General features: G+C 42.9%; 1 protein-coding gene across 1 annotated transcript in view; it reads left to right on the forward strand.

Annotated features, from left to right (window-relative positions):
* C1D (C1D nuclear receptor corepressor) overlaps positions 1-18,781 on the forward strand; it is a 495,080-nt gene that overhangs the window by 114,799 nt on the left and 361,500 nt on the right. The window lies entirely within an intron of this gene.

Raw genomic sequence — 18,781 nt, forward strand, 5'->3', positions numbered from 1 at the left:
CACCTGGATTCTTCCCAACAGCCTCTAGAAAGGAACCCAGCCCTTGATTTTAGCCCAATGACCCATTTTGGACTTCTAACCTCCAGAATTACAAGAAAATAAATGTGTGCTGTTTTAGGCCACTCAACTTGTGGTGATTTATGACAATGGCAATAGGAAACTAACTCAAATTTTTATTGAGAGACAATATATACAATTCCACTCAAAAGTATACTACTCTTAAGTATACAAATAAAAAATTTGTCTTTCCTGTATTAATACACAACTCCAAGATCAAGTTATAGAACATTCTAGCATTTTAGGAGATTTCCTCCCCGAGTTTCTCAGATTATATAATATGCCCCTAAAAGTAACTGATGTCCTGATCTTTATTTTTTTTTTATGGCTTTCTTTCTTTTTTTTTTTTTTTATTCATTTTTAGGGAGGAGAGAGAGAGAGACAGAGAGAGAGAAGGGGGGAGGAGCTGGAAGCATCAACTCCCATATGTGCCTTGACCAGGCAAGCCCAGGGTTTTGAACCGGTGACCTCAGCATTTCCAGGTCGACGCTTTATCCACTGTGCCACCACAGGGCAGGCCCCTGACCTTTATAAACAATAATTTTCCCTCATCTTAAACCTTCTGTAAAAGAAATCATACATTATATTCTTTGGAGGCTGTTTTCTTTTATGCAACATAATGTTTATGAGATTAAATAATGCAGGGTAATAATTTGAAATATCATAAGCACTTTTTGTTCTTGGCAGTTTTTATCAGAGGGGTGAACAGAACTCATCTACAATAAATAAATAAATAAATAAATAAATAAATAAATAAATAAATAAATAAAAACAATGTTCAGCTTTTACTTCCAAACTAGGCTTTCCATACTGATTTTAGAGTTAATAGTTATGCAAGCCAATGTTTTCATTAGCAAAGGCTAAGTTTTATTGGGAAAATAAAAGATTGTGATGTTCAATTGAGCCAAAACCAAAGGACTAGATAGAGTTCATTTAAAAGTTAACTAGACACTAGGGAAATATAAGGATAGGATCATAAGAACATTTTCTGAAATACAGAAAAGGGTCTTTTAAAAATCCATGCAGACCAAATACCTCTCCCCAGTTGCTAGGATGCTACATAAACACACTTTTCTCACACAGTCAGATAGCACCATCAGGAGAAGATAGAACGGCCCTTTAAGTTTGAACCTTAAGTACTCAGAACAAATGAAAAGAGGATCTAGAGTTGATTCCTTTGAAACTCTTGCAAAATGTTTTCATTCTATTACCAGAAATTTTGCCAGCTAACATCTGGCTGACCAGCAGTCCACTCATATGATGTGAGACCATAGGCATTGGTATTAAATGGGAGGAATGTTTCAGAAGAGCATGATTTAATAAACAGTCCAACATTTTAGGAAAATGTTGGTGTTATTTATATTGGTTTCATTCCCTATACAACGTTCTGGATTTGAGGAATGAAATAACCAGTGTCTAACGAGGACATCCTACAGTTCATTAGTGTTCATCACAGAGTTTAAGCAAGGGAATGATTAGACATAAGGATGAGATTCAAGAGCTAGGCGAGATTAAATCCTTAAGAGTCCTTCATTCCGTGTAGAGGAGTTTAGAGTTCAAATAACTGACTTTTTAGGTATAAAAAATAGATTAAAGGAGACTAATAATGAGACAGTAAAACCAGTTAAGAGGCTCTTGAAAGATTATTATTAAGCAATGTGAGGACAGAATTGTGAAGGTAGAGAAAGGAAAATGGCTTCAACACACATCAAGGACTTGGTAACTCATTGGACAAGAGATATAATAAAAAAGAAGAAAAGGCACTGGGGGTATGTCAATTGTTTCTCTCAGCTTCGAACTCAGTCTTCATTGCCTGCTCTGTGAAAATGAAATGGTCCTGTCCCTTTAAATAACTTTTTTTTTTTACCAGCTAGCATGATGTTAAGCTTTGCCAGTAGAAGGCACTGGAGACTTACAGTTCCAGCGGCTCCAGCATGCTCTCTCTGCAGGCTCCTGCAACATGTACCCTGTCTCCAGCACCAGGCTCTAAGGGCATGGCAATCAAAAGCACCCTATGGCCAGCATCTTCCCCTAAGACCACTCTCAGGCCATTCCCAGCAGACTCCTTCCTCTGAGACCTCCCTGTGAACAGCTTTCACCAGAACCCTTGAGGGTGGATTTCCAGCAAGTTGCACCAGTGGGCCACCTGAGTGACACCTGTCATCCAGTGAACCACAGCCATGGGTCCTCAAACAAGGTCTAGACCTCAGCCCTGAGGGTGCCTCTTTCTTGGGTTCTAGCTCAGCCTTAGGGACAGTGGCTGCTCCTTGAATGTGCCATTTCTGTATACCCATTCTCTATACTCCTCACTCGTCAATACTGTATTAGCCAATCCCTGTTGTAGTTAATTCTTTTTTTTTTTTTTAATGAGAGAAAGGGAGATAGTGAGGCATACTCCTGCATGCACCCCAACCGGGATCCACCTGACAATTCCATCTGAGGCCAATGCTGAGTATCAAGTTATTTTTAGTGCCTGAGGCTGATGTGCTCCAACAGAGCTATGCTCAGGACCCTGAGGCCAATGTGCAAACCAACCAAGCCACTGGCTTTGGGAGGGGAGATGGAATGGAGAGAAGCAGATGGTCGCTTCTCCTGTGTGTCCTGACCAGGAATTGATCGTGGGACATCCATATGCCTGGCCAATGCTCTATCCACTGAGCCACTAGCCAGGGCCTTTAATAATTCTTTTTTTTTTTTTTTTTTTTTTTGTATTTTACTGAAGTGATAAGCAGGGAGGCAAAGAGTCGAACTCTCGCATGCTCCCAACTGGGATCCACCTGGCAAGTCCACTAGAGGGCGATGCTCTGACCATCTGGAGCGTTGCTCCATTGTAACCGGAGCCATTCTAGCGCCTGAAGCAGAGGCCATGGAGCCATCCTCAGTGCCCGAGCCAACTTTACTCCAATTGAGCCTTGGCTGCAGAAGAGGAAGAGAGAGATAGAGAGAAAAGAGAGAAGGAAGGGTGGAGAAATAAATGAGTGCTTCTCCTGTGTGTGCTGGTTGGGAATCAAATCCAGGACTTCCACACACCAGGCTGACAATCTACCACTGAGCCGCTAGCCAGGGCCTTAATTATTCTTTATATTAAATTTTTGTCATTCAGGTTATTGTTAGGTTGCTCTCTGCTGATCAGACCCTGACAGATATAGACAATTCAAAAGAAAGGTCTAGGAACAGATTTGGGAGGGAACTAAATATCTGCGACCTGTCCTGCCTCCCAGTGAGACAGCCTAGATTCAGTCTCAGAGGTAACAGCACTTTTGTTTAAGAAACCTCATTACGGCCCTGGCCGGTTGGCTCAGTGGTAGAGCGTCGGCCTGGCATGCAGAAGTCTCGGGTTTGATTCCCGGCCAGGGCACACAGGAGAAGCGCCCATCTGCTTCTCCACCCCTCCCCCTCTCCTTCCTCTCTGTCTCTCTCTTCCCCTCCTGCAGCCGAGGCTCCATTGGAGCAAAGATGGCCCGGGCGCTGGGGATGGCTCCTTGGCTTCTGCCCCAGGCGCTACAGAGGCTCTGGTCGCGACAGAGCGATGCCCCGGAGGGGCAGAGCATCGCCCCCTGGTGGGCAGAGCGTCGCCCCCTGGTGGGCAGAGCGTCGCCCCCTGGTGGGCGTGCCGGGTGGATACCGGTCGGGCGCATGCGGGAGTCTGTCTGACTGTCTCTCCCCGTTTCCAGCTTCAGAGAAATACAAAAAAAAAAAAAAAAAGAAAGAAACCTCATTACCAGTCTGTTGGTTTTGAGAGGGAAAGCTTCTGGACTAATCTAGCTGGGACAATTTGAAATGTAGTAAAGCACCAGTAACTTGTAACTGAAGAATAACCTTGGGCCACTTATTTTTCCACACAAATCTCAAAGCTCTGTCCATTGGAAAGACTACGTTTTGCCACTGTCTTTCAAGGCCTCCCTTATCAGATTAGCACTGCAGTCTGAATGCTTTCTCTACCCAACTCAGCTTCCTTCTTCTCTCTTTCATGGGATCACCCCCACCCCTTCCCAATAAACCTCTCTCACTTCTTAACTCCGTCTCAGGTAACCCGGGGACCTGTTATACCTTCCGAGGCCTGGTGCAAGGGAGTGGAAAAGGGGAGCCGTCCACATGTGTAGGGTGAGGCTATGGGTGGAGAGTGCACTGTAGCTACTTTATTTTAGGGGAACCGGTGACAAGAACTGAGGCAGGAGGAAGAGCTCAGAATGAGAAGGAATGAAAGGAAGAAAGTCTGTTTCTCTGCTCTTCAGAACTTTTGGAAAAATTGCTGAGGTTTCTAGATTTCTCGCAGAAAATTATACAGAATTGAAATAATTTTAATTGGATTCTAAAAGAAACGGTAACGCTAGAAGGTTGGAGAATTTCTGCTACAGTAGATGTTAAATATAGCGACGGATTTGAATGACACACCCGGGAAGCATATCAGGAGCAAAAACAGAAAATGCAGCATGGATTGAAGGTGCAACATCAGGGTTTCAAACCCATCTCTGCTATTCTAGTCATGTAACCTTGGCCAATTTACTTCAACCCTCTGAGCCTCAGTGTGCTCATCTATAAAGTGAGGGTCGAAAGAATTACCAAAGGACCAATGCTGGTCCAAGCTACATATTCTGTAATTAGCTGTTATTTTATTAAATCCTAGGGAACTCTAATATTACACATGCTATTCCTCAAGCAATTAATGATGCTGTGTATTTTTTCCCCCAGAATTGCAAGTGTATTGTTAAAATGATGCCCACTTAAATTGTACCATCTTGCCCTGGCCAGTTGGTTCAGTGGTAGAGCATCGGCCTGGCGTGCAGGAGTCCCGGGGTTCAATTCCCGGCCAGGACATACAGGAGAAATGCCCATCTGCTTCTCCAACCCTCCCCCTCTCCTTCCTCTCTGTCTCTCTCTTCCCCTCTCGCAGCTAAGGCTCCATTAAAGCAAAGTTGGCCCGGGTGCTGGGGATGGCTCCATGGCCTCTGCCTCAGGCGCTAGAACGGCCCTGGTTGCAACAGAGCAATGCCCCAGATGGGCAGAGCATCGCCCCCTGGTGGGCATGCCGGGTGGATCCCGGTCGGGCGCATGTGGGAATCTGCCTGCCTCCCCGTTTCCAACTTCAGAAAAATACAAAATAAATAAATAAATTGTACCATCTTTGTGCTTGCAAACCAATCTACCAACCCACAAAATAACTTCAATCCTTCATTTGTTCCCCCAGGGAAGACAAAGTCTGTTAAAAAAGCAAGACCAGGGTTCTTTATTATTCTCTCACTCGTAGATACAGTATTGCTATGGATCAGGCAGAAGCTATAGTTAGAGGAACTTTCTAAAAGGACATACTTGTTAAATGCGTTAGAAGGTATGTACTCTTTCTACCTTACATGTGCCACATGGCAAATTACACATTGCCTATAACCTCACACATCATTATGCTGAACACTTATCATCATGTTTCATCAGTCCTCATTTAAATCTGTGGACAAGCCACAATGAGAAAGTGGGGGATTTCCACGTTGGTTAACCCCTCATCAGGGGCAGTTGAGGGCAGCTCATACATTTGTTTCCTGGTGTTTAAGGTTTCAATTTGCAGCTGTTTTACTACGAAAGCAATTGCATTGCTGCCACAGACTTATGTAACCAAGAGAAAAGGTACAACACCAAAAGTGAGATAGGAGAACCTTGTACTCCATCCCAGGACCTGGGCTTTTTGTTCTGCTGCTTCTCACTCCCCACATCAAAGTCTCCATAACTTAGATCTTGGCTTTCATCCCCTGGCCAGCTCCTTCAGATCAAGGGTGCATCTAGCCTCCTCAGTCCTCCAGGTTCTCCCTCTGAACTGTCATGGCTGGTGAGTACATTTAGACGAGATCGGGCGCGTTCAGGGTGGTATGGCCGTAGACCTGGTGAGTACATTTAAAATAATAGTTTATATCTGAAGTAACCCAAAGACCTCCAAGGAGAAGCATCTATGACATTATCTTAAAAGTTTACTTTGCTTAATGACTTCTCTCCCTGATACAGTCCTAATATATAATAGTATTTTTTGAGGTTTTATCATATGGCATGAACAATCTTAAGGTAGTTGCACGAATTTTTAATGTAATCCTTACAATAACCCTATGTACTATTACTTGCATACCCACTAGCTAATAAAGAAACAGAGGCTAGGTTAAGTAACTGGCTCAGAAGGCCATCTAAACAGAAAGGAGCTGCCTCCCTCAATGATGCCCTGTGAGAAACTGAACTTCTGGGAGACCTTCACCGTCATTCTTCTGTTCCTTCTAATATTGTAAGGAGACCTAAAAATGTGGTTGAACGTTGGCATCTTCCTCATACATGTCTGTATTTTCCACCTCCAAGACAAGTGTATGTTCTTTTCTAAAATCAGAGGAACATAAAGATATATTAAAAAGAAAAATATATCAAACCAATCTGTAAAAAAGATCTTGGATCTTCAGCAAAAATATACAGTTCTTAAAATTTTAACCTTCAAGATCTCATTCCCCAGAGCAGTTCATTACAAATTTTAATATGCAAAACTCATAGACACAGATAGCAGTTTGGTGATTAGAAGAGGGAGAGGGGGTGGGGAGAGATAGCAGAGGGTAAAGGGGAATAAATGGTGATGCAAGTAGACTCGACTCGGAGTGGTGAACACACAATACAATATACAGATAATGTCTTACAGAATTGTACACTCGAAACCTATATAATGTATAAACCAATGTCACCCCAATCAATTCAATAAGAAAGAAAATAAAACAAATTTTAATATGCACAGAATACCATCCAGGGGTCTAATTAAAATGCACGCTCTTACTCAGAAATTTAGACCGGAACTCCAGCTTTGGTATTTCTGACAGGCCCCCCAGGGATGCTGCGGCTGCTGGGCTGTGAACCACACTTTTAGCAGCATATCTCTGTTCTGTGGAAAACACACCCAGCATTTCGCCTACACCACGACCCTAACCCGTCAGCCCCCTCAGTACACTAAGGCCCTTCTGTGTCCCACACATGCCCTTAACCTAGTCTAACAACGCTCCCCTAACCTACTATTAGTCTCCACATTGCATTGTGTTCCATCACCTAAAGTCAAGCCATTTTCTGTCACCGTGTGTCAGGCCCCCTTTATTCCTCTCCCCCAACCCCCTCGCTCTGGTAACCCTTTCATTTTGGCTGTGTCCATGAATCTCAATGTTATATTCCTTGTTCTTGCCTTAGGATCACTAAGGACTTCTGAGGTCAAGGGCTATTCTCACTCCTTACACTACAAAGAGATTGATGCTCTCTTCCCTTATCTGAGTCTCTAAAATGTCTATTCCTAACCTCTCTCTTCAAGCTCCTAACAATTCTCCTCCCTCAAATCCCCACCTCAGCAGGTGACTTCATCTCTTATTTAGAAAGATAGCAGAGGTCGTTCAGCCTTTATCTTCTCTCACCCTCTAAAGAATTCTATTTCTACATCTGTGTTCATTTCCATTTTCACACCAGTGGCGGCCCTTCTGCCTACCATGGCAGACCTATGCCAGGGCCAGCGGTCCAACACTTCTTCACCTCCTCCAAAACCCTCCTTCCTCATGTTCCTCCTTTCTCTCCTTCTCCAGCGCGTTCCTGCCCTCAGTCTACAGTTTACCAATATTCAGCTCTCCACTATGAGAAAAAAACTTCCCCTTGGTTCTGACCACACTTCTGAACCCCACCTCTACTTGGATGACTCAAAACATGTCACACTTGAGCAAAACAAAACCCCTTCCATCCTCCCAGCCTTCCACACCATGCATCTGCACGTCCCCTCGTCTTCCCAGGCAGCGAATGGTTCTACTGCTTGTCTAGTCACCCGGGTCAAACCTGAGTCCTCTTTCACTTGTCTTTCCCCATTAACCCAACATTTAGCAAATCCTAAGTGGTGATTCCTACACCAGAACATCTTCCAGATTTAGCTCTTTTTCTACACTTTTAGTGCCACCAGCCCGGTCTAAGCCATGCTTACCCCTTGCCTGCGTTACTCAGCAGCTCCCTATCACAGGTCCAAGCTTTACCTCTAGCCCTCCACAGTCTAGCCTTCATGAGGCAGCCAAAGAATTCAAAGGCTGTAAATCAGATCATGTCATTTCTCTAAAACCCACCAATGGTGTCCCTTTGTGCTGAGAAGAAAACCCAAACTCCTTCCCTGTCTCTCGGCTGTTTTCCGTTACATCCCTTTTAGTTTACCAAGCACCTGGCCTTATTTTTGTTCCTTGAACACGTGGTATCTGGTCCTACCTCAAGATCTGTGTACTTTTTCTTTCCATCCATAGGCTGAAATGTGTTGTTTTGTGCCTCGTTTTACTTTCATCCGTAGCACCTGCCATGTCTGAAGCTGTCTTTGTTGTTTATAAACTATCTCTCCACATTGGCATGCAGGTGGCATAGCAGTTGTGATTTGCCTGCCTTACTCACCCAGCAATGAGCAAGCACCTAGTGGGCTCTAATAGAGAAAGGCATATTGAACAAATAGTGAATGAGTTACCCTATTATTCCTGAAAGCTACAACCCAGTCCTTTATAATTCACTGCAACAAACTTCTAGAATGACTTGTTCACAACCAATGCATCCCCTCTCACAACTCCCAACATTTTTTTCTGTACTGTGACTTTCTCTCTCACCATTCTTCTAAAACCCCTGCCTTGAAAGTCACTGTGGTGCTTTTATGACCAAACCCAAATGCTTTTTTGAGACCTCTGTCTCCTTCATCTTTATGCATTTGACACTGTTGACCACTTCCCTTTTCTTGCAAAATGATTCTTCTCTCAGGACTTTTGAGAGTCTCCTCCTGTAGACCACGTTTTTACCAACCTCTTTTGCTGGCTCCCCTTCCTGCTCCTCCTGATCTCCATTCATGGGTTTTCCAGTTGTCTGACATAAAGCTGTGTCAAATTCTTGTTTCTATATATTCTTCTTTGAGGAACACATCTTTGAGGACTTTGGCTTTTATGTTTTGCTCATGGGTCCTAAGCAGACCCATGATCCCCACTCTCTCACCTTACCTTCAAATTCATACTCCACACCCACCCTCACTTTATGACTTTCCTTTTTCCATTAAGGAACTACTCTTCTCAGAGGATCAAGATACCAAAGTCCTCTTGGGCACCTCTTAACTCTCACCATCTTATTCAGTCAGTACCACCTGCGGATTCTCCCTTTGAAATAGTTGTGTTCATCCTTATTCCTGCTACCTACACTCCATTACCTCCCATGCAGAATAACTACAATTGGCCACTGACTGATTTCCTTGGCCCTTGAGACGCCTTTCAAGCTACCTAAAGGTAGGCCCCTTTTAACAAATGGCTTCCCATTGCCTACAAAGAAAAAGGGAAAGCTCAAATTCTTTAGTTATTCATTCACAACAGAGCTCAAGCCAGGTTTTCTAGACTTTCCTCAGTATTTCCACATTCATACTTTTTGAGGTATTTTCTAAAAATGGAAGTGTAATCACATCACAGTGATAATCTATACAGTTCACTGGCATTAATCTTTACAAACAGATGCTAAGCCCCAGAAGGGACAATTGGCTCCTGACTTCTCTGCACCCACATAACACCTAGCTCAGGAGATGGCTAATTGAAGTGTGTCCCATCAACTTCTTTAGAAGTCTAAGTCTTCTAAGTCTATTATTTGCAGAGCAGAAGAATCAGATAGTAGATAGGAGAAGAATTAATGGATATGATTAAAATCCCTGAAAATTTTAACAATATTAACAACTATGCGAACAATCAACTGAAAATTTTAAGTTATGTTTCTCATTGGCAAAAAGATTTTTTTCAAGTGAAATTCAACTACATTTTCAACTCCAGAAAGTCTCTTTCATCCTTCTAAAGTGTTCTCTTAGTTTCCTATCCCGTCTAGTTATCAGCTATTTATCTCTTTCCTTGCACATTCAAGTTTCTTTCTTTTTTTTTTTCTTTTTTTTTTTTCATTTTTCCGAAGCTGGAAATGGGGAGGCAGTCAGACAGACTCCCGCATGCACCCGATCGGGATCCACCCGGCATGCCCGCATGCGCCCGATCGGGATCCACCCGGCATGCCCACCAGGTGGCGATGCTTTGCCCCTCTGGGGCGCTGCTCTGTTGCGTCCAGAGCCATTCCAGCGCCTGAAGCAGAGGCCACAGAGCCATCCCCAGCGCCCGGGCCATCTTTGCTCCAATGGAGCCTTGGCTGCGGGAGGGGAAGAGAGAGACAGAGAGGAAGGAGAGGGGAGGGGTGGAGAAGCAAATGGGCGCTTCTCCTGTGTGCCCTGGCCGGGAATCGAACCTGGGACCTGCTGCACGCCAGGCCGACGCTCTACCGCTGAGCCAACCGGCCAGGAAACATTCAAGTTTCTTGAAGGAACTTCATGCTCTTTTTTCTTTAAAGTATACACTCACCCAGGTTGATCTTGCTTTTCTTCAGTTACTACACTGTGAGCTCTCAGTAAATACAGAATGTGTGAGTAAATGAATGCATGCACTTTTCTTCTTCCCAGGCATTCTCACCCATTATTACAGCTTCAAATACAGACTAGCACATGACTCTGAATGTAAAACTCCCCTTTGACCTTTTTTCTTTGCTTCAGTCCTAGATCCTTAACCACTAGTGGGCAGTCCCTTCCAGATTCCTGACTAGAACATTAAATTTAGTAAATTTTGGTCCTGGCCAGTTGGCTCAGTGGACAGAGTGTTGGCCCAGCATACAGAAGTCCTGGATTCAATCCCCAGTCAGGAAATACATGAGAAGCAACCATCTGCTTCTCTCCCCTTCCCTCACCCCATTCTCTCCTTCTTTCCCTCTCGCAGCCTCTAGCTCGACTGGTTCGAGTGTTGGCCCAGGCACTGAGGATAGCTCAGATGATGTCAGCAACTGCCCCAGACAGGGTTTGCCGGGTGGATCCCTGTCAGGGTGCATGAGGAAGTCTGTCTTTTTATCTCCCTTACTCTCACTTAAAGAAAACAAAAAACTTAGTATTTTTCTATCTATGTAAGTCTTTCTCACTAACTAGACGAAACAACCATTTTCCAGGTTGCTAAGTGCTAAACTGGAAATCATTTTAGATTCTTTTATCTCTTCTTGGTCTCTAAATAGCTTTCTTATGTATCTCCTACCCTCTTTGCTTGATAAATCTTATCCATCCTTCAAGGCTTTACTTAGTTATCACCATCTTTAGGAAACCTTCACCAAACAGCCCAGTTCCGCCTAATTTATCTGCTCATCAGAGCACTCAGCAGTCACTGGGTATGGAAACATCAGGGTGGGGGCTCTTTGAGGACAGAGAGTGAGGCTTAGCTGCTCCATATCCTTGCACAGTCCCTGACATATGGTAGACCTTCTGTAAATATTTGTTCATCTGTTGACTGCAATGGATCATGACAAGAGGCTTGACTGCCATGGTTCTCCCACTCCAAATACTCTCCACACTGGGGTCCTTCTTCTTTACAAGAAGAATTTTCTTGTAAACTGCTGATGTGAACAGTTCATAGAGAGACCCAGAGAGCAAGAGAAACAGGAAGGGAGGCACAGCAGAAGGAGTAGGCTGCTGTTCCAACTGGGTCACTGACTGTGACAGAAAACAAATGACCAAACTGGGGCAGTACGTCTTCTGACCTTAGGTTGACATCATTTACTAACTCAGAGACAAGACAACGAGAAAGTTATCTTCCTGCGTGCCAAGACACTGAGAAAAAAAGAAAATCCACACAGTAATATTGAATTTGCCATCCTTCTTCTAGATTACTATTAGACCAGCATCCATTTAGAAAGGCAAAGAAAATCATAAAAGAGTCTGACATGTCTGTTTGTGGCTCATGGAGATAAGGAATCTAAAGAAGAAAAATCGACATTGATGGAGACTCCAGAGGGTAGGATAGTCAAAAAGTTACCTCTGTTGTCCTTCCTCTTCAGTGTTGACCCCCAGGATAGCTAACGTAATAATGTCACAATAGGAAACAACCCCAAACCCCAGTAGCTTAAAACAGCAAACAATTATTTCTTGCCCGCATTACACATTGTGGGTTGGGTTTAGGATCTGCTCCAGATATTTGACACCTTCGAATTAGAAACCATCCAGACTGATAGAGGAATTACTCTCTGGAAACATATTATCCAATAAAAATATAATGCAAGCCATAACTGCAAGCCATATGCATAACTTTAAATTTTCTAATTATTGTATTTTAAACAGTAAAAAGAAATAGATGAAATTGCTTTTAATAATATCTTTTATTCAACTCACTGTATTCAAAATACTATCTTTTAAACAATAAATATTTCCCTAATGACTAATTATGTCAAGCATCTTTTCATGGGTTTATTTACCATCCATATATCTTTTTCAGTAAAATATTCCCCTTTTTATGATGTTGTTTGTTTTCTTATTATTGACAAAATGTGACCATTGAGCACACAGCAACTTTTTTCCTGTGCATGCTCACAGTGATGTCAGTAGAGTTATGTTAAAAATGTTCCAAGTACATACACAAGTGCACACACACATACATGCATACAGATATGTAGACACATATACTAATCAGCTCAGGAGAAGACTTTGGAACATATAATGTTAGAGGATAAACTCCTCAGAAGCCTCAAAACCAGTATCAGCATGGTGGAGCTATTTGCATAGCTGTATCTGACCTTAGAGATTTCCCTTTATATAAAGAAAAACCCAGAGCCCTGCCTTGTAGCTAGTTGTGGCTTAACAGGAAATGTTGCTACCACTGATAGTGCATGAATAGTGGGTGCAGTAAGCAGGGTGTTCCCCTGGCAACAAGATACATAGCCAAAAGGTGGTGAGAACCAAATATATCCAGGACAGAGCTCAACACTTAAGCACATGGATTCAGAACCCAGGCAGACCTGGGTTTGAACTTCCTTGGGTTACTGGTTCAGGGCTTTTGCATAACCTTATTAATTTTATTTTCTTCATTGCAAAATGGGAGTGAAGCTGCCTCACATGATTGTGAATTCCTAGTCATTAGTCATTTAAGTGAAAATTTTGTGTGGTATATAGCAAAGTTTTTGGCATCTATAGTCAGCACATGAAATTCATCTCTTATTATGAAGGGAAAATTTAAAGTGGGGGTTAAGAGCATAAACTCTGGGACTTGGGGGCCAGCCAGACTTGGCTAGAATACCAACTCTGACAATTCCTAGCTGTGTGACCTTGGACAAGTCACTTCACCATTCTGTGCCACAATTTCCTCATCCATAAAATGGGAATAATATGCTATAAGTCTCCTAGGGTTTTTATGAACATTAACTGAGTTTATATGTGCAAAGTACATAGAATGTTGGTAGCAGACAGGCAATGTTGGCTATCCCAGCACAGTGCCCCCCCCCCCCCAGCTCAAGTCAGTGTCGAAGGAGCCTCTTGTGTGACTATTAACTCTTTCCTCACATTACTCAACCAATAGCTATTTATAGATCACCTACTATGCACAAGCCCTGACCTAGGTATTGGGGGGATTGGAAAAATTGTACAACACAGACATCTCAAAGAACACAATCCCCTAAAACAGGAAGTTAATAACTTCAAACAATAGAGTATGTGGCTATTGCTAAATTCCTAGGACAAATAGATGATAAAGAAATTCAGAGGCATAGGGTGTGCCATGGAAGTAGAAGGACGTGCAAAGGGGGTGGGAGGGCTAGGGCATGAAGCTGGACCCGGAAGGAGGAATAAGAATGGGAGCGCCAGAGACAGAGAGAACAGAGAGTGTTCTAGGCCTCGGGGATGCATGAGCAAGAGGGGGTTCTGGAAGCATGATGGTCTTCGTAAGGAGGAAGGAGAAGGGTGTATGTCTGTCTGAACTGGACAGTAGGCAAAGGGGAAATCAGTCCAGAAAGGCACATGGCAGCCAGGTGGTGAAGAGCCTGCAATGCAAGGCGACTGCTTCGGTGTCTAACGGTAGCAGTGGGGATTCGACCAGTGTATTGACAGTTTTTACCATTAATGTTGATTTTTAAAATTACCCATCTCTATTTTTTTTTAAAAGCAGAACTGCCAACATTTAGGCCTCACAACCTACTTATGAAATCAGAACTCCTGACGCTGCGGAGCAGGTGTGTGTTCAGTGAAACGTCCCGCAGGCCATGCTCACAGAGACTAAGAGTTGGAACCCGCTGACACGGGCCCTGTGGCGATCAGTCCTCAAAACGTGGCACAGAGCAATTTATATCTGAGTAAACTAACACCTTATGGGCAAAAATAATCCTATGAAATGATAGATAAATATAGATAGATAGATGATAGATAGATAGATAGATAGATAATAGATAATTGATAACTGAAAAAAAATGTCAATGTAATCGATGTTGATTAATGTCAATACTTTACTAATGAGAAATAATACTATAGGATTCATTGCTGGCACATAGTAAATGTTCAATAAATATTTATTTGTTAAATTTAAGAAACACAAACCTGGATTACCATGAATGGCAGAGGAGTCAGAAGAAAGGAAACTAGGATTTTTTTGGTGCTGACATGTGTCAGGTAAGATACAGGTAGTATTTTTTAGTCCCAATAAGAGCCCTGTGAGGATGTAGGGCCAGGGGCTGCTGCCTTCGTGGCCATTCATATGCAGGTTTTCATTGGATTCAGGCAGACAGTAAAAAAACAGTGGAGCCAACAACTGGTGGGCCATTCCTTTATTAAAGTCTTGTACCAGCCATCGAGCAAACACACAAGGAAAACACTTCCCTTTCACTCAGGGCTCTCATAGCCAATGACACATTCTCTGGTTCCACAACCAGGAGAATCATCTCTGGTTTCTCCTAGAATCAAAGGCCCCACCAGTCTCAGCGGAGCTTGCAAAGCCCCTCAGCTCTGGTTCCCCATCTGCACCTACACACCTTTTCTCTCTGCAAAACTCACTTCTCTTTCCCTGCCAACATGGCTTTTTTCTGCCTATTCTCCTTCTCTGTGAAACAGGCTGGGGGCAATCAAAATCCCTCCTCCAGCAAACAGTAGCAAAACAATAGCCCTTCCCTAGCAGGAAGGTAATTTGCAATTTCACAGACCACATATACCTGGTGCTGCCCAGTGCCACTTTGTAACAATTAAAGTGAGCAAACTCAAAAAATACAATTTTTACAAACTCATTTGCCCAACAGAAGGGGACATTATTATTCTCATTTTGGAGATAAAGAAGTCAATTCTTATACATGTTGCAAATGCAGGAAATCAGAGACTGGGAATTCAAACACACATCCCAGACTCCCCTGCACCAAACAACCTCCACATAAACACTTTTTCCTTGAAACTTAACCAAGTAGCAAATACTGTACCATAAACACTCTTCTTTCATTCTCCTTTCTCTCCCCTGGTGGGGTCTAAGTCTTACTTTCCCTCTGCCCTGAAACCAAGTCAAAATCACTGAGAACTATCATTTCAAGTTGTTGTTGTTTAAACAAGCTTCCCCTTTCTTTCTCCCACCCCTTCCACTCTGACATCTCCTAATTCACTCTACTCAGTTTTGAAACTCCTTATTCAGAAAACGCAAACTGGAACCTGAAATCATAAATAATTCCTTTTGTGGTTGTCTTTTTACCCGAGACCTGATGTGGGGTGACAGCAGAAGCATTTTGTTTGTAGTTGTTTACCCAAAATCCAAAGGAAGTGATGTCAGTGCTCTATTTAGCATGCGTAATGGTTCGTTATTTTAATCTAAACAAGTTCCTCATTCTGCTTTTGCAAGTCATCCTCTGCTGGTAGAATTTTAGCCACTATGTGTGTGTGTGTGTATGTATCTGTGTGTATGTGTCTGTGTGTGTCTACAAGGAACACACGTCTTTTCTTAAATCAGTACTGCATTCTCCATCTGCGTGTAAGATTCTCACCTTACAAAGCCTCCTTCTATTTTTTTTCCCTAAAATGGTGTTAGATATTTTAGATTGAATGCTTTATTTTCCTGACTTGTTGCTGTTAATTGCATAATGCAAAAAGGCATTTTTCTCCTTGATACATTTTCTTAATTCTTTCACAACTGATTACATTACAATTTATTTTTCCCTCAATGTAAATTGGAATCCTAGGTTAATGCAACCAAACAGCCTTTCATTTTTTTTTTTTAATTAATTTTTAGAGAGGAGATAGAGTGAGTGAGAAAGAGAGAGAGAAGGGGGAGGGAGGAGCAGGAAGCATCAACTCCCATATGTGCCTAGACCAGGCAAGCCCAGGGTTTTGAACCGGCGACCTCAGCGTTCCAGGTGGACTCTTTATCCACTGCGCCACCACAGGTCAGGCCAACAGCCTTTCATTTTTGGTGATGAATGTTTTTCAAACGAAACTGAGAATTTGAAGCTTAGTTTTTTTTTGTTCTTTTTTTTAAGTTTTAATTAATTAATTAATTTATTCATTTTAGAGAGGAGAGAGAGTTAGAGTGAGAGAGAGAGAGAGAGAGAGAAAGAGAGAAAGGGGGGGAGAAGCAGGAAGCATCAACTCCCATATGTGCCTTGACCAGGCAAGCCCAGGGTTTGGAACCGGTGACCTCAGCATTCCAGGTCAATGCTTTATCCACTGCGCCACCACAGGTCAGGCCCAAAGCTGAGAATTTGTATATTCTTTCATCCACATCACTAAGGGAAATGTCTGTCACTCTGAAGGCCAAACCCACATGGATTTATTTTTTATTTTTATTTTTTATTTATTCATTTTAGAGAGGAGAGGAAGAGACAGAGACAGAGATAGAGAGAGGGAGAAGCGGGGAAGAGCTGGAAGCATCAACTCCGATATGTGCCTTGACCAGGCAAGCCCAGGGTTTCGAACCAGCGACCTCAGCATTTCCAGGTCGACGCTTTATCACTGCGCCACTACAGGTCAGGCCAAACCCACATGGATTTAACTATTACTACTCCTGAAAAAGCTTGAGCATGTCTTCTAAGCCAAAAAGATTCAAATAAACATTTATAACTAAACTCTGAATGTCAACTGTCAAAAATAATCTGCTCTCTCCACCAGGAAGACTTAATTGCTCGTGCCAGGAAGCCATAATAACACTTTGAATTTTCTGCAGACCACTGTGTATAAATATGTAGATTGTGTAATGAAAATCCTAAGGAGTGACAGTCACCTAGACCAGTGGTCCCCAACCTTTTTTGGGCCACAGACCGGTTTAATGTCAGAAAATATTTTCACGGACCGACCTTTAGGGTGGGATGGATAAATGTATCACGTGACCGAGACAAGCGTCAAGAGTGAGTCTTAGACGGATGTAATGAGGGAATCTGGTCATTTTAAAAAAATAAAACATCGTTCAGACTTAAATATAAATAAAACAAAAATAATGTAAGTTATTTATTCTTTCTCTGCGGACCGGTACCAAATGGCCCACAGACCGGTACCGGTCCGCGGCCCAGGGGTTGGGGACCACTGACCTAGACTACAATGTGTATAGTGCCTCTTGGAGTTGAGCAATACACATCCTGCTCAACCATACATAACAGCCCCCCAACCAGAAACTAGTTTTTTCCTAATGTAAATAGTTTTCCGTGTCCTTAATTGTTAACAGCCATTTATGGACTTACTCTTTTGCTTGCCTAAACATTATAATAAAGATCTCGTAAATTAAAAATTAGTGATACAGGCTTATGATTTATCCTTATTTTTCCTATATTTTTATTATTCCCTAAAACAGACTGACTTTGTTAAAAAATTTATAAAGTCATTGAGGTAATATGAGAGATTAGAAATGGTATTATCCTTGGCCCTGGCCGGTTGGCTCAGCGGTAGAGTGTCGGCCTGGCGTGCGGGGGACCCGGGTTCGATTCCCGGCCAGGGCACATAAGAGAAGCGCCCATTTGCTTCTCCACACCCCCCCTCCTTCCTCTCTGTCTCTCTCTTCCCCTCCTGCAGCCAAGGCTCCATTGGAGCAAAGATGGCCCGGGTGCTGGGGATGGCTCCTTGGCCTCTGCCCCAGGCGCTAGAGTGGCTCTGGTCGTGGCAGAGCGACGCCCCGGAGGGGCAGAGCATCGCCCCCTGGTGGGCAGAGCCTCGCCCCTGGTGGGCGTGCCGGGTGGATCCCGGTTGGGCACATGCGGGAGTCTGTCTGACTGTCTCTCCCCGTTTCCAGCTTCAGAAAAATACAAAAAAAAAAAAGAAGAAAAAAGAAAAGAAATGGTATTATCCTCAGTAAATGAAGCTGGGTTGTAAGCAATCAACAATTCAAATGCTATAGAAATGTTCACCTGAAACCTATGTACTCTTATTGATCAATGTCACCTCATTAAATTTAATTTCTAAATTAAAAAAAGAAAAAAGAAAAAAAGAAAGTGAGTTCTAGAAAAGGAGAGTCATTAATGAGGGCAGGGGGACATCAGAGTCATTACACCAAAAAGACACTAAACACAGTCATGTTTATTTCAAAACATAAAGTGAACTCCATATTAATAAATACTTTTAACAATGAATGTGTTGCACTCGCCGGGTAAAACAAACACTGGAGACGTTTGGAGAGTTTCAGACAAAGTTTTATGGCCAAGAGAAAAAGAAAACAAAGCAAAACAAAACAAACCTGCGCAGGGGTGTACTCAAGTGATAGTCACAAGAGCCACACCCCGAGCGCCTACAGTCTAGGGGTTTTTATAGTATAGCAAGCAAGCAGTTCATACAGAAGCAAATTTGGCATTTAGCAATTGGTTCCCCCAAATTAAATTCTAGTCACGTGCCTTAGTAACCAGTCATACAGTTGAAAGCCCCAGCTGGAAATATCCCTATCTATCCCCTAGGATGTGGTTACATTTT

The sequence above is a fragment of the Saccopteryx leptura genome, chromosome 3 (assembly GCF_036850995.1).
Source record: "Saccopteryx leptura isolate mSacLep1 chromosome 3, mSacLep1_pri_phased_curated, whole genome shotgun sequence".
In the NCBI taxonomy this organism is placed as follows: domain Eukaryota; kingdom Metazoa; phylum Chordata; class Mammalia; order Chiroptera; family Emballonuridae; genus Saccopteryx; species Saccopteryx leptura.